We start from the raw sequence: 14344 nt of genomic DNA, 5'->3' as shown, positions 1-14344 counted from the left end.
CACTCTAACATGTTTAGATTAGATGAAGTATATATTTTTATAGCTGTTTTATTTTTCCTCTGTCTGATATCCTCAAAATTACTGAAAGATGACAATAATTCATCAAACACAAATGAACAGTAACTTACAAATAATTTCAATTAAAAGCGCGTCTTAGGTTAGCCATGGACAAAGGTGACCATATAAGGGAACAAACCAAAAGCTCGACGATGTCACTATAATCCGAGAATCCTTTCGTTAAAGAGAGGGTGTCAAGAACTTTACTTTGTGATAGGCCTAACGTTGCATTTTCGGGGTGAAATGGTTAGCATTTCACACTTGCGTTTCAGGGAGGAAGGGACTGGGGAAGGCTGGGGTCAGAAAGCTCTTTTACTTACAGGACGTCATCGAACTTTTGGTTTGTTCCCTTAATGTTTCCGAGAACTTTCACAAACAACATCAAATTGTAAAACTGCTTATAAGAATCAAATTGTGAAATAAAGTAATTTAAAAGTTAATAAATATTGTACGGTTGAAGTATATTCTCATTTTAGATTTATTACAAGCAATATTTGCAGCTTCCAAATATGAGTCAAGACTCGGATAAGAAGAAATATCTCATAGGCTATACCAATTTGTGTGATTTGTGACTTCCTCTATAAATAAATTTCCCGTGGTATTTCCGATACAGTGATCCACAATATTTAATACGCTACACCTTAAATTAATTCTACTTGTACATATTAAAATGTCATAATATAGGGCAAGATTTGTGTGTGACCTGTCTTACGAAGTTGAAGCATTGTAACTTCTTCAATCCCTTAAAATAAGTTGCCCTTAATATTAACTTATGCACCGTATTTGATATGCGCATGACACTCTATTTATGTGATTTTTATCCAGTGTCTGTTTTCGATACAAAGGTGAAACAAAAACTGTAAGATTTAAAAAGAATGGGAATGGAAAATGTCTTCCAAATGACATGAATGACATTAAAACGAAAGTTAAAAACCTATAATACATATGTGCATTTTGTTGATATATCGTTTTCCCGCCAATATCCAAATGTTGTGAATTATTTGGGATCATCTCCAAGACGCATTTCATGACACCTGCATTCTTCTATTATTAACCACGAAACATTTCCTTCAGACTCCCAGAACATTACAATCCACCCCTTTGAAAGCACCTTTAGATTTATCATCAATCAGAAAATGAGATCCAAAAATCGAATCTGTCAAGTATAACCTATATTTTTTACACCTTTTTATACATTAGATCTCATCTGAAGATTACTTTATTCCGCGTATTCAGATTTCATCACCTACAAACCTGGTCCAAATCAAATCCCGGTACTTCCATTATTTTATTGGGGATCACAACATGTCATATTTTAGGGTTAGAATATGAGCGAATTTTAGAAAGTTTTTATCAATACTCCATCTTACATAAAAGCATTTTTATAATTTGATTATTATTTCCCCCACATGTTTATGTGCATTTGGGCATATGATTTGGGGAATTATCATACAAATACATTCATTTGCATTAAGGTTATTAATTATTTTAAACTGTTGTGATTTGGTAGTTCACAACATCTTACGAATGGTAGTGAGCTTTGGCAAAATCTGCATTGCTCAATTCATAGCGAGCGTGTAGAAGAATTAAAATATCACAGATATACTTTTATAGGTGCTGCGGTTCTTGAGTTACGTTGTAAAGAGGTCTGAAACAACAACACTTTTGTAAAACGTACACAACTCATTAACAACAATAAATTAAGCAAGTTTGCAAAGTATAAGATTTGTAGAATGAACTTTTGCAAAGCATCAAGGTGTTAATTTTCAATAATATATTGATCTAGATAATGAAAATCGATTTTTAGGTTGCTTCGACCAACAATACCTCGTCTACCCTTAACACGTCTATTTTGAATCTGTCTCTTGTATCAGTCCTTTTTGTAATCTCAAACATGGGAATGTTTTACCTATATAATAGTTGGTGAGCAGAGCTAGAAAGGTCACAAAATGTGAAGAAATCTCAGAAGTTTAAGTTTTAGTTGACAAGATGTCACGATGACAGAATTTCCTCTCAACTAGTTACCCAAAAGAAATTGGATATTCGATTTATATCTGTGTTGAAAACAGACACAAATGAATCATACTTCAAGCGGAAAATGAAATGTAATACCGCTGTTCGTGCACAAAGATCTAAATTTCACCGGCAGATTATATTTATCAAATTAAGCACTGAACCATTACTCTGCATGTTTGTAGTCATTCGATTTTGTAATTAAAATTTCAAATATTCCTATAAATGTGATGATTTTGTGTTGTTGATTGTTGTTGTGAGGGGGGTGGCATAATTAGTTTATATCTTTATCAACAATACCGTACTAACCTGCCCCATTACACATTGATTGGGTAAGGCTGTAAGAAATAGCCCTTACGCTACGAATAGGCATACAAGCACAAAATCATTTACCGACATCAAGGTCTAGCACCTATAAGAGGCGCACACCTTATGAATACCATAATAAAGCATCGCAGCAATGATAAAGTCCCCGTGTTCTTGTACGGGTAATCGAGGCAATACACAGGTTTAGTTACTTGTCTAGGGAATTTCAGGTTAATTCAACTTTCCCGAGAACATAAGGCTAAAAATAAGAAAAAAGACCACTTACAGGAACATACCTTTTTATATATATATTTTGTTTGTTTTTGGCCTAATTGCCTTCGAAATATGGAAATGTGAACGTCAAGCACGATCGGTTAAGGCGACTTAAGGATTGTTAAAGTGGCGTGTCAAGATATTCGTTCTTATTAAATGATGTATGATTAATTAATATGTGAATGGTGTATGTTTAATTGAGTTTTGCTTTGTTCCTATTTTATTGTTACAGCTTTGCTTCGTTTGGGCCAGGGTATCCTGATCCAGGGCACCCTAATCCAGGGCACAGGCAACGACGAAGAAGGCATGCGTCCTCGGAGGAGGAGACTATTGGGGTGAATAGATATCCGGAATTATGGTAGGCTAATTTTATATTTTGTTTGTTTATTTGTTTATTCGCTTATATTTACCTTTTTTCTCTAATTGTTTGCGTAAAACGGGTGCATGCTCTTTCTTACCCATTAATGCCTAACTGTTATACAAAATATTATTGACTCCCATTACTGGACGTATGCATTCCTATATAATATGGATAGAGATTGATATTTACATACATTATATGAAAACTATTGCATGCCTTGGTCTGAAAAAATGTTTGATTAGCGTAAATATTAGGGAAGGTATGGATTTTTTTTACTTTTAAAGCTGCAAATTGTGTTTGATAAAGGCCTTGGAAGTTTTCTTTCTTCCTTTAAAAAAAATTAAAGTTCGTTATTTATTTATTTATTTATTTATTTATTTGCAAAAAAAATCTAGGGTCGGGCCTAATTTTAGGGTAGGTCAGGTTACGGCAATCAAACATTTTTTAGGGCTTATGACTTGAAATAATGTGTCAAAAACGTCAAACGTAATTTACAACCAATCAAGGTTTCCTCTATAAGAAAGGTGTAAATCCATTGGTTGACAATAATTAATTAACCCAATTAAAATAACTTAATTATGACTTATGTATGACCTTAAACAAAGCATATTTTAATTTAATCATTTATTTTAATCTGTAAGATTTCCCTACAACAAGTATTGTTCTATATTTAACAAACCACAGACAGGTACATGGTGTAATCAAAACTTTATTCTATTATTATTAAACCATATTTATAATCCTATGGCATATCATACGAATATTTTTAAGTGGTAGTAAAATCTTGATATGTAAAAAGGGGACATCTGTATTCAACCAGTGATTCTTTTTCTAAATAAGAATGATTTTCACACTTTATGAACTATAAATTATTCTTATACTCTATACATTACGAGTGAACTTTATTTAATGTCAGTATTAATTTGCCATAAAATTTGTATTATATCGCGAATTAAAAAAATTCCAAATTACTTGATATCATCAGGACCTTGTATTCAGAATACAATTTTGTGTGTCTGATGTGCTCTCATGTCCCACAAAAATACTGTGCAAACGTTGCTATCCATTCCCTTAAGACTGACATTAAATAAAGTTCACACGTGATGCATTGTGTGTATAAAAGTGTGAAAATCATTCTTATTTAGAAAGAGAATCACTGGTTGAATACAAATTTCCCCTTCTTACATATCAACATTTTACTCCCACTTAAATACCGTATTCGATATGCCATATGATTATAAATATGGTTTTTCTTATAATAATAGAAAACGATTAAGTTTCAAGTGAAAAAAAATGGAACGTCTTTCCGATTCATCAGAACTAAATTTACTAAATTGAAGTAAAAGTTTCACTCTCATAGAATACCAACATAACTCCAATTGAGTTAATCATACACTCTTTACTCTCTTTGAAGCACACATTTTAGTACCCACACCATACATACTAATATTTCAATATCACCTGTTTGATAGAATGACATTTCTACCAAACTCACCTTTTACATATGGATTATGGTCACACACCATCTGTCCGAAAATGGACTCCAAAATACTAGCAATCGCCCAAACATGTGATGAAAGATTATATATTACTTTATTTTATCCAAATAATCTATTTATGCTTATAATCGAGATATCGAGATATTTTTTCAAAGGACTATAATGTAAATAGATTTATGTCTGATCGCCTGAATTACTATAGACATAACTTTAGCGAAAGAAATGCAGATTCATTATGTTTGACATTAAATTCCCGGTATAAATGGAGTATCGTCATAAATATAGCAGTATACGAAACTAGATTACAGTTGATAAAATTATACTCCACTGAATTGAATTTCACCCACCAGGAATACTGTTACCTAACTTCAGGCGTCCACGCGATATTTTTGTTGCTTTGTCACAATGACCTGAGATTCCACGCACACAGTTTGCAAGTGGCTGACAAAACTTGTGCCAGAGCCACAGAATCGGATGTTAATGCTTATAGAGTCAGGTGAAAATATTTACGTTTGGGTAAAAAACAAATTCGGTAGCGTAGAATGTCTTCTTTCATACACTTCAGCTTTCAAGATAAAATATAAAACAAACATAAAGGAAAAAACAAAAATACAAGCAATAAAGTACACAATTCTAGATAATTTATACTTTAAATGGTTTCCCTGGATAATTTACATCATCTGCTTCCTAAAAAAAAATCTTTCATACAACTCCCTTCACATCTCGCAATAAGGAAAAGAACGGGATTGTTATTTTTGTATATTTGTATATTGTTAAAAATGAAAAAACAATAGAGCAAGCCTGTCACAGTGTGTCATTAATGATAGATATAGTGCCCAAATTGTCCCTAGCTGACGATAAATGCTAAAACAGTTATCAGAAGCGACACTAGGGATAAATATCATGGACGAATATACGGATATTAACTCATAATTTGGCCATAATTTGTTAAATTATTGCCAAGATTTAAATATAAAATTGCTCTTAGCCAATATACCGGATACACGAACTACAAAAGTAAGCAAAAGTTCTGCATTAAAATCGCATAAGACGACAACTTGTCAATACTAATTTACAACATATGGATTAAATGTAGTAACCTTTGGTGGATTTTTATTTTTGAATTGCTTCCTTTTTTGCAATAATGACGACATGCTGTATTTCAATGTCAGTTGAATGAGCTAACAGTCATTCAATTCAAAGTGATGTACCATGTAACACGATGTAACTTAATTTTGAGAACTCAATTATTCAAACATTAACTTTGTTTGTTCATTTTGCCATTAGTTTTTATGCATATAATAGGCGTTAACATATTTACCAGGCAAAGTGTTTCTTAAAAATGCTTCCGCAAGGTAATCAACAGGTTCTTCCAGACTTACACATTTACTTTATTCTTTTAAACAATTACACGGTTAGCTTATTTACCTGAAATGGATATCCTTACATCTGGTATTTTTCATCCGTATACTACGAAACAATATTGCTACGAAACAGATGTTTGTCAAAATTGTCAACTATTTCATACGGAATTTGTCAAAATGAAAAGAAAGGCGATAAGGAAATGAGCTGGACCATCCGTTACGTTTTGACTTAATAGTAAATAGAGAAGTTAAAAATACGGTAATCCAGGTATGCCAATATTAATATTGCGGGTGCTTCCTGTTATTAAGGAAATCAGTCCAAACCTCTGCCGACTGTAAGCTACCTTCTACATGACACAGCTTTCATTTACAAATAATTCTTTCAAGCAATTGCTAGGAATAAGTCAAAAGAAGACTTAACGAGGAAAAAGGATGAGCACTGTGATGATTTGTTGTTGCTTACGGATATTTTGATTTAATTACTCCACAATATTGTAGCTTTATATTCGTCTGATATCCGGAAGGAAAATGGCATATCAAAGTTTGTAAAGTTTACTGGGGACCGGAGTGACAATTGATTTGCTAAGACGCTGCTTGACAATTTGACAACGGTTCATTTAATCACGGCTTCGACAGAATTAGGGGCTTAATAAAATACTTAGACAAAGATGATTAAAAAGCTATAAATTAGATGTATAGATGCAATGAGGGGACAGAGGAATTGAAGTGACGCCAGCCATACATGTGTCTTTGTCAATTTCAACTGATGCGCATCGTTTTTGCCATTAATTCATCAATTTGCTTTCTAAGACGAATAATCTTCGTTTTCTTGGATTTCCATCCTCTTTCCAATTTATCATGTTTATTATCATTATACTTCTTTTATTATTGTGTTATTAATATCACTTGGAAAATTGCAAATTTCTATAGAGGGGTAGTGGGGTACACAAAATTACAAAAGTTACAGCAATCCAAATACCTTAGGATAATGAACACTATCTTTTAAAAGAAATACATTCGGGAATGGACATGAAGAAGTGAAAATAGTGCGACAAAGAATGACATTGACTTCATACAGACAAGCAGCACATAGTGAGAGTAAAGACACATATCACTAGAAAGAGCCACACTATAAATTAAGAAGCAAACATCACACTGAACCTGAACTGATAGCAGAATAATTGAACCGAAGACATAGCTGGAATAAAGATGACAAACTCTCAGAAACTACTCTCAAACTACTCAAGAAAAGGAGAGAACCGAACAGACAAGTGCTACACAGAAAATAGAATATGCCAAAGTGTGTAAAACAATCAGAGAGATAATGCAATCTGATCGAACTTAGAGAGAAATAACACAACGTCAAGAAAATAAGGCAAATCTTAGAAGAAAACAGAAGATATAAAACAGTTAAACAAAGACATGATTTTGGCAGATCACAGATCAAAAGAGAAGATTATGCAATCATAACTGATAGAGATATGGTTGTCTCCAGAGTTGAGCAGTTCTACCAGAATCTTACAGCAGAAAGACCACCAGATCAGCAGTATACATGTAACACTCATAGATCACCAGTAGATGTCATGCACCACCAGTAGATGCAGATGGAGTCCATAAAGTTCTCATGAACATGAAGAAAGTTACCGATTGCTGACCTTGTCGCACAGGCACAGTGTATCCGTGCGTGAAGGTATTAAAGGCCCTTTCAGTGATTTCACAGGAACATTAAAAAAAAATGGAAATTTGTCAGAGTTGCTTAGAAATAAAAAATAAGTCTACAGAATTTCATTAAACCACTTTTCCCCTGAATACATCGACAAATTAGTCAAAAAACAGAAGTTTTAGAAAGGTTTTCTACTTCAACTCTGAGAAAATCGAGATTTTCGTACAGTGCGCCACCAATCGACTGGAAAAACATCCTAGTCCAGTGTTTCTATCACAGGAGTACGGAGAGTCTAAAGATTTAAAACAGACGCTTTTAAGCTACAATTTTGTAGTAGAAAACAAAATAAGCAATTAAAGGTCACCGAGGCAAACTAACGGTCAATTCAAATATGAAAAACAGTTAAAATTGTGTATTTTGTTTAAAATAGTAGCTACTGATGTAATAAGTAGTAGAAACAATACGCAACGCGTGTTGGTACGTGGAGAGTGAGCTTCTTTCGATCTCGAGTCGGACTTTTTGTACTGTCAGTATCAAAAGTCCAGAATCATGCAAATGCTTTATTTTGTCTAAAATACACGGCTTTCGACCGAACCACTAGCAGGCTATGTTAGCACATCTATGCCAATTACAAAGGTACCAAAATCTGAATGTTGATGATTTTTACGATCATCCGGATGAGCAAATCACTGAATGGGCCTTTAAGGTGCAAGACAATTAGTGGAGCAATGCAGGCATCATCCTTATCCATGAGATCCAACACATAGTGTAGTCACCAGAGGGGGTTCCCATGCACCGAGTGCTTTTTTTTTCTAACTTACATTTTTGTAATCCTGAAGGTGTCTAGTAAATGAATTTTGATGTTCCCAAAATTAAATATTGTCCCATGGGGTTCATTTGGCGGCCATCTTGGATTCCGACAAAATTCAATGAAATTGACATAACTTTTGAACTAGACATCATAGGAAGACAAATGACCCCATTTTTCGGGATAATGTGGACATGAGCAATCAATTAAAAGGTTTATTTTTATGATTTAAACATGTTGGATACATTAAAATGCAAACTATTATGTCCCATGCCGTTCATTTGGCGGCCATCTTGGATTCTGACAAAATTCAATGAAATTGACATAACTTTTGAACTAGACATCATAGGAAGACAAATGACCCCATTTTTCGGGATAATGTGGACATGAGCAATCAATTAAAAGGGTTATTTTCATGATTTAAACATGTTGGATACATTAAAATGCAAAATATTACTAAAAATAGTATCTTCAAGGCATACTCGTCTGTATAATACGAGCTCTTTTTGGTACATTGAGAAGGATATTTTGCTGTTATTGATTTATTTACTATTTTCTCTTCTAGGTGCATGACTTAACTTATTATTAGCTAGAACTGGTGTTAGTGAACTAAAAATCGTAGCATAGTAATAGTGAAGTGGTGGATAATCATGCCAAAACGCAAGGGTGATAAAGGTACCGAGTCAGACTCACTGCAGAAACGTCCACCTGTAAATTGTATTTTACATGTGAGTGGTATTGAGCATCTAGATTATACGCCGCTCAGTAAAGTAAGGGGGCTCCGCCACTGACAAGCTGGCTCAGCTACATGACATTTGCGACAAAAGACACATTGAACCTCATGATTCACCCTATCGCATGGATGATGTCTGTAATCACATTCCGGAGAGTCTTGCTGGTGCAGATTTATATAGAAACAATTGGATATCATGGAGGCTGCTACCAAAACTTTACTGAAAATCAATATCGTTTGACATGTAGTGCAGGAACTAATGAATCGTCAACATCACAATCCTCTCGTAACCGTAAATTACAATTATCAACTGTCATGCGACTGTTCCCTCCAGAATGTATCTTTTTAGAGTTTAGTTTTTTTAGAAATTAAAGTGTCTGGAAAGACTGAGAGACGCATCAAATTCCCAGTATTCAAGGACAAATACGGAGCATTTAAGGAGCCTACTTGGAAACAGATTGAGCCTCGGGCACTAGAACTATGACTACATCGTCTACATAGCATGGTGCTAGGTGAGGACCTCTTTGCAAGAGAGGCGAATGAGAAGCTGAAGGTCCTACTTGAGAACCACGTTATCCATGACTCGATCGCCTATGCTAAATTTCATCTAGGTGACAAAGGGTATATCACCAACAACCTGGTCTACAGCGGCAGCATCTCTGTCGCAGACGCGGTGACTGGAAACTACCAAAGCACATACTGCTCTGCACTATCATCCGGCACCTCTACAGAAGCAAACAACTCGCCACTATTCTCAGTAAGCTGGATATAACTGTGACACTGAGACATAACTTCGCCTTGGAACTTGAGACAGTGCTGGCCAAGGATCTTGATGAGGTTTCCACATCCCTTACTCCGCATATCATTACCGGCGAGGGAAAGGATGTGTTTCATCTCGAATGGGACAATCTAAACAAAACAATGACAAATATTTGTGGGCCAAACGTGGTGAACAGCACTGGTGGGATAATGATACAAGATGTGAAACCCGGGTTTGATACCATTACTAACCAGGATCGGACTCTCCCTCTCTACGAGCGTAGATATACCCGAGACCATGGCTTCTGTTCATATCTGTAGTCAAGTCGGGCCCAAATTTCCTGAGGGAACCGTGTTCACTCCGCCCATGAAATAGCGAAATGTACTCAACATGCATCTCAAAGAATATCGTGTCTGGTCATTTACACGGGAAGCAGTAGGGAGAAGCAGCCTGTCCCAGGGTTTGGTGGCTTCCTCTCAGCTACCGGTGTGAAACCCCAAAGAAAGTCAACTATCGACTATTTCACCCATATCCATCACCCCTTCACCATCCAAGTGGGTCAGGAGTATGTCCTTGTCTTCATATGTGACATACTTCACAAGCATGGTAAAAGTGGAGGGGTCCTGTAAAGCGAGGTCGAGGGTCTCACGAGGAGTACATGTCTGTACAAGATTCAGCAAGGTCTTGGGGTTAGTGACCTCAACGTTCTCCTCCTCAATGAATCGCTCAATTAACAAGCGCTTCACCGACTGTTTAGAGGCAGAACAGTGCTTTTGCATATGCCTTCCCTGTCAATACACTACGTAGGCAGCCACTGGTAATGAGATCAGCCACCAAACCCTGGGACAGGTTGCTTCTCTCAATAGCTTCCACAGATGTGAACAGGGAGCGCGTAGAGAGGGAGAGTTCGATCCTGGTTAGTGGTATCAAACCCGGGTTTCACATCTTGTATAATTATCACAACAGTGCTGTTCACAACATTCTAGCCATTGATATTCGTCATTGTTTTGTTTAGATTGTCCCATACAAGATGAAACACGTCGTTTCCCTTGCTGGTAATGATCTGCGGAGTATTATGTGGAAACCTTATCAAGAGCCTTGGCCATCACTGTCTCTAGTTCCTAAGGCGAAGTTGCATGTCTCACAGTGACCCAGCTTACTGAAGATATAGTGGTGAGTTCTTTGCTTCCATAGAGGTGCCCGATACTAGTGCAGCATGTGCTTTGGTAGTTTGGTAGAAGAAACAGGGCCACATCCTTATACTTATCTTTGAACCCCAGCTTATATGAATAAGTCACCGCGTCTGCGACAGAGATGATGGCGCCGTAGACCAGGTTGTAGGTGATATAGCCTTTGTCACCCGGATAAAACTTGGCAAAGGTGATCGAGTCATGAATATCATGGTTCTCAAGTCGGACCTTCAGCTTGTCACTTCTGTACTCTGGATTGGGGAAGCCACTTCTTTCAAACTCTTGTATGATTGTACAGAAGACTCAGCGATGTAAGTAACATAACCTCCTTCTGCCCAGTAATTCGGTCTTGAATGAAATCAAGGACAACAGTGAATGCCAGCAGATGTGCAGCAGCTTTACGATCCTGCTATGTTTCAATTGTCGCTTTCGCTTCATCACGCAGGAATAGTGGAAATTCGCCTCTCTTGCAAACAGGTCCTCACCTTGCACCATGCTATGTAGACGAAGTAGTCCTAGTTCTAGTGCCCGAGGCTCAATCTGTTTCCAATTAGGCTCCTTAAATGCTCCGTCTTTGTCCTTGAATGCTGGGAATTTGATGCATCTCTCAGTCTTTCCAGACACTTCATTTCCAGTCTTTCATTTCTAGTCAAAAGATACATTCTGGAGGGAACAGTCGCATGACAGTTGATAATTGTAATTTACGGTTACGAGAGGATTGTGATGTTGACGATTCATTAGTTCCTGCACTACATGTCAAACGATATTGATTTTCAGTAAAGTTTTGGTAGCAGCCTCCATGATATCCAATTGTTTCTATATAAATCTGCACCAGCAAGACTCTCCGGAATGTGATTACCGACATCATCCATGTGATAGGGTGAATCATGAGGTTCAATGTGTCTTTTGTCGCAAATGTCATGTAGCTGAGCCAGCTTGTCAGTGGCGGAGCCCTTACTTTACTGAGCGGCGTATAATCTAGATGCTCAATACCACTCACATGTAAAATACAATTTACAGGTGGACGTTTCTGCAGTGAGTCTGACTTGGTACCTTTATCACCCCTGCGTTTTGGCATGATTATCCACCACTTCACTATTACTATGCTACGATTTTTAGTTCACTAACACCAGTTCTAGCTAATAATAAATTAAGTCATGCACCTAGAAGAGAAAATAGTAAATAAATCAATAACATCAAAATATCCTTCTCAATGTACCAAAAGAGCTCCTATTATATACAGACGAGTATGCCTTGAAGATACTATTTGTAGTAATATTTTGCATTTTAATGTATCCAACATGAAAATAACCCTTTTATTGATTGCTCATGTCCACATTATCCCGAAAAATGGGGTCATTTGTCTTCCTATGATGTCTAGTTCAAAAGTTATGTCAATTTCATTGAATTTTGTCGGAATCCAAGATGGCCGCCAAATGAACGCCATGGGACATAATAATTATTTTGCATTTTAATGTATCCAACATGTTTAAATCATGAAAATAAACCTTTTAATTGATTGCTCATGTCCACATTATCCAGAAAATGGGGTCATTTGTCTTCCTATGATGTCTAGTTCAAAAGTTATGTCAATTTAATTGAATTTTGTCGGAATCCAAAATGGCCGCCAAATGAACGCCATGGGACATAATACTTTGCATTTTAATGTATCCAACATGTTTAAATTATGAAAATAAACCTTTTAATTGATTGCTCATGTCCACATTATCCCGAAAAATTGGGTCATTTGTCTTCCTATGATGTCTAGTTCAAAAGTTATGTCAATTTAATTGAATTTTGTCGGAATCCAAGATGGCCGCCAAATGAACCCCATGGGACAATATTTAATTTTGGGAACATCAAAATTCATTTACTAGACACCTTCAGGATTACAAAAATGTAAGTTAGAAAAAAAAGCACTCGGTGCATGGGAACCCCCTCTGGTGACTACACTAACAGACCTTGGCAACTACAAACTAACCAGTTTTCTATTCAATATCTAAAAGCTCATCACAAAAATCATCACTAACATAATTACTACTATCATGGATTTCAATCAGCCCAGGGAGCAAGCTGGATTCAAACCAAAATGAATACCGACAATCAATGTGCATGTCATTCATAGATTACGAGAAGGCGTTTGACAGCATTGGAATACCAGCTATACAGCAAGGGCACAGCTACTATCCAGCTTAATAAAGAGATTGACAAGATACGTATCGACAGAGGAGTAAGCTAGACGGAGAAAATATTGGAATTATTATCAATGGAGAGAAACTGAATCACCTGAGATTTGCTGACGACATAATCATCTTCTCAGAAAACCCTGAAAATCTGGAATCCATGCTACATGACCTAAACTATGAAAGCAGTAAAGTGGGGTTAAGGATAAATATGAGCAAAACCGAAACCACGTTTAACAGCTATGCCATCAAGAAACCAATCTACATCTAACAAAGAGCACTGGAAGAGGTAAAAGAATATGTGTATCTTGGCGAAGTGCTTAAATGAACCACAGCAACTTCGATGAAATCAAAAGAAGAGTTTGCTTCGCGTCGACAAGTGCGAAAGGATTGTGCCAGGACCGGTATTATTTTGAGTGCTGCATATTCCACTCCTTTAGGGCTGCTTCAGTCTTTGTCAATGATGTCATATGATGTGAGGTAACAATGGTATATTTTTTAAATCTTTATCCTCAGGTCATCCCAGGTAATTCGCGGTGCATCTTACCAAGTCAAGGATGCTAACGGGTCCGAACAAAGACCGATGATGACCGATTTCATCGAGTATGCTTGCTGTTCTGGTTGGGAGCAAAAAGGCAAAGCGTGTACAAAAGGTAAGATAGGCGAATGAGACATATCAGCGTATGAGTGTGGTTCCGCCCGGGGCACACATGAAACAGTTTAACATTATATTATACCAATTTGATAATAATCAGATTGAGAACATTGCAATTCCTGTCTGGAAATCTTTCTCTAGAGATTTCAAGTTCAAATTCATAACAACATATTTAAAACAATATTGGCATAAAATGCTTTAAGTCGTGATTATAATAAGTCGGCACATTTATGATAGGAAATGCCCTTTGACACCCAAAAAGCTCATTACTTGAGGAATCCTACCTGCAAACCTAGACATTCATGCCTGCGGTCGCTGTACATTCAGAATAGGGATTAGCGGATTTAGTCTGTCAATCAATGTCAATAATTTAGTGTACTTTTCTTCAATATTTTGGCCTATCATCGGTCATGACTGATCCAAACCTCAATATTATTACCTTTTGAGTAAAGTACATAATGCCAATAGCGGCCTGATGT

General features: G+C 36.4%; 1 protein-coding gene and 1 long non-coding RNA gene across 2 annotated transcripts in view; one reads left to right on the top strand and one right to left on the bottom strand.

Annotated features, from left to right (window-relative positions):
- The window catches only part of LOC140150325 (uncharacterized), a 444264-nt gene that overhangs the window by 325331 nt on the left and 104589 nt on the right, over positions 1–14344 (bottom strand). The window lies entirely within an intron of this gene.
- LOC140150253 (uncharacterized) overlaps positions 1–14344 on the top strand; it is a 45642-nt gene that overhangs the window by 1337 nt on the left and 29961 nt on the right. Inside the window, exons 2-3 of the transcript XR_011858790.1 lie at positions 2882–3007; positions 13727–13863. The gene's annotated coding sequence lies outside the window, so the exon portion shown is untranslated. The remainder of the gene's footprint in view (positions 1–2881; positions 3008–13726; positions 13864–14344) is intronic.

This window comes from Amphiura filiformis, chromosome 1 (assembly GCF_039555335.1).
Source record: "Amphiura filiformis chromosome 1, Afil_fr2py, whole genome shotgun sequence".
In the NCBI taxonomy this organism is placed as follows: Eukaryota; Metazoa; Echinodermata; class Ophiuroidea; order Amphilepidida; family Amphiuridae; genus Amphiura; species Amphiura filiformis.
This window is presented reverse-complemented; position numbering and strand designations above follow the sequence as displayed.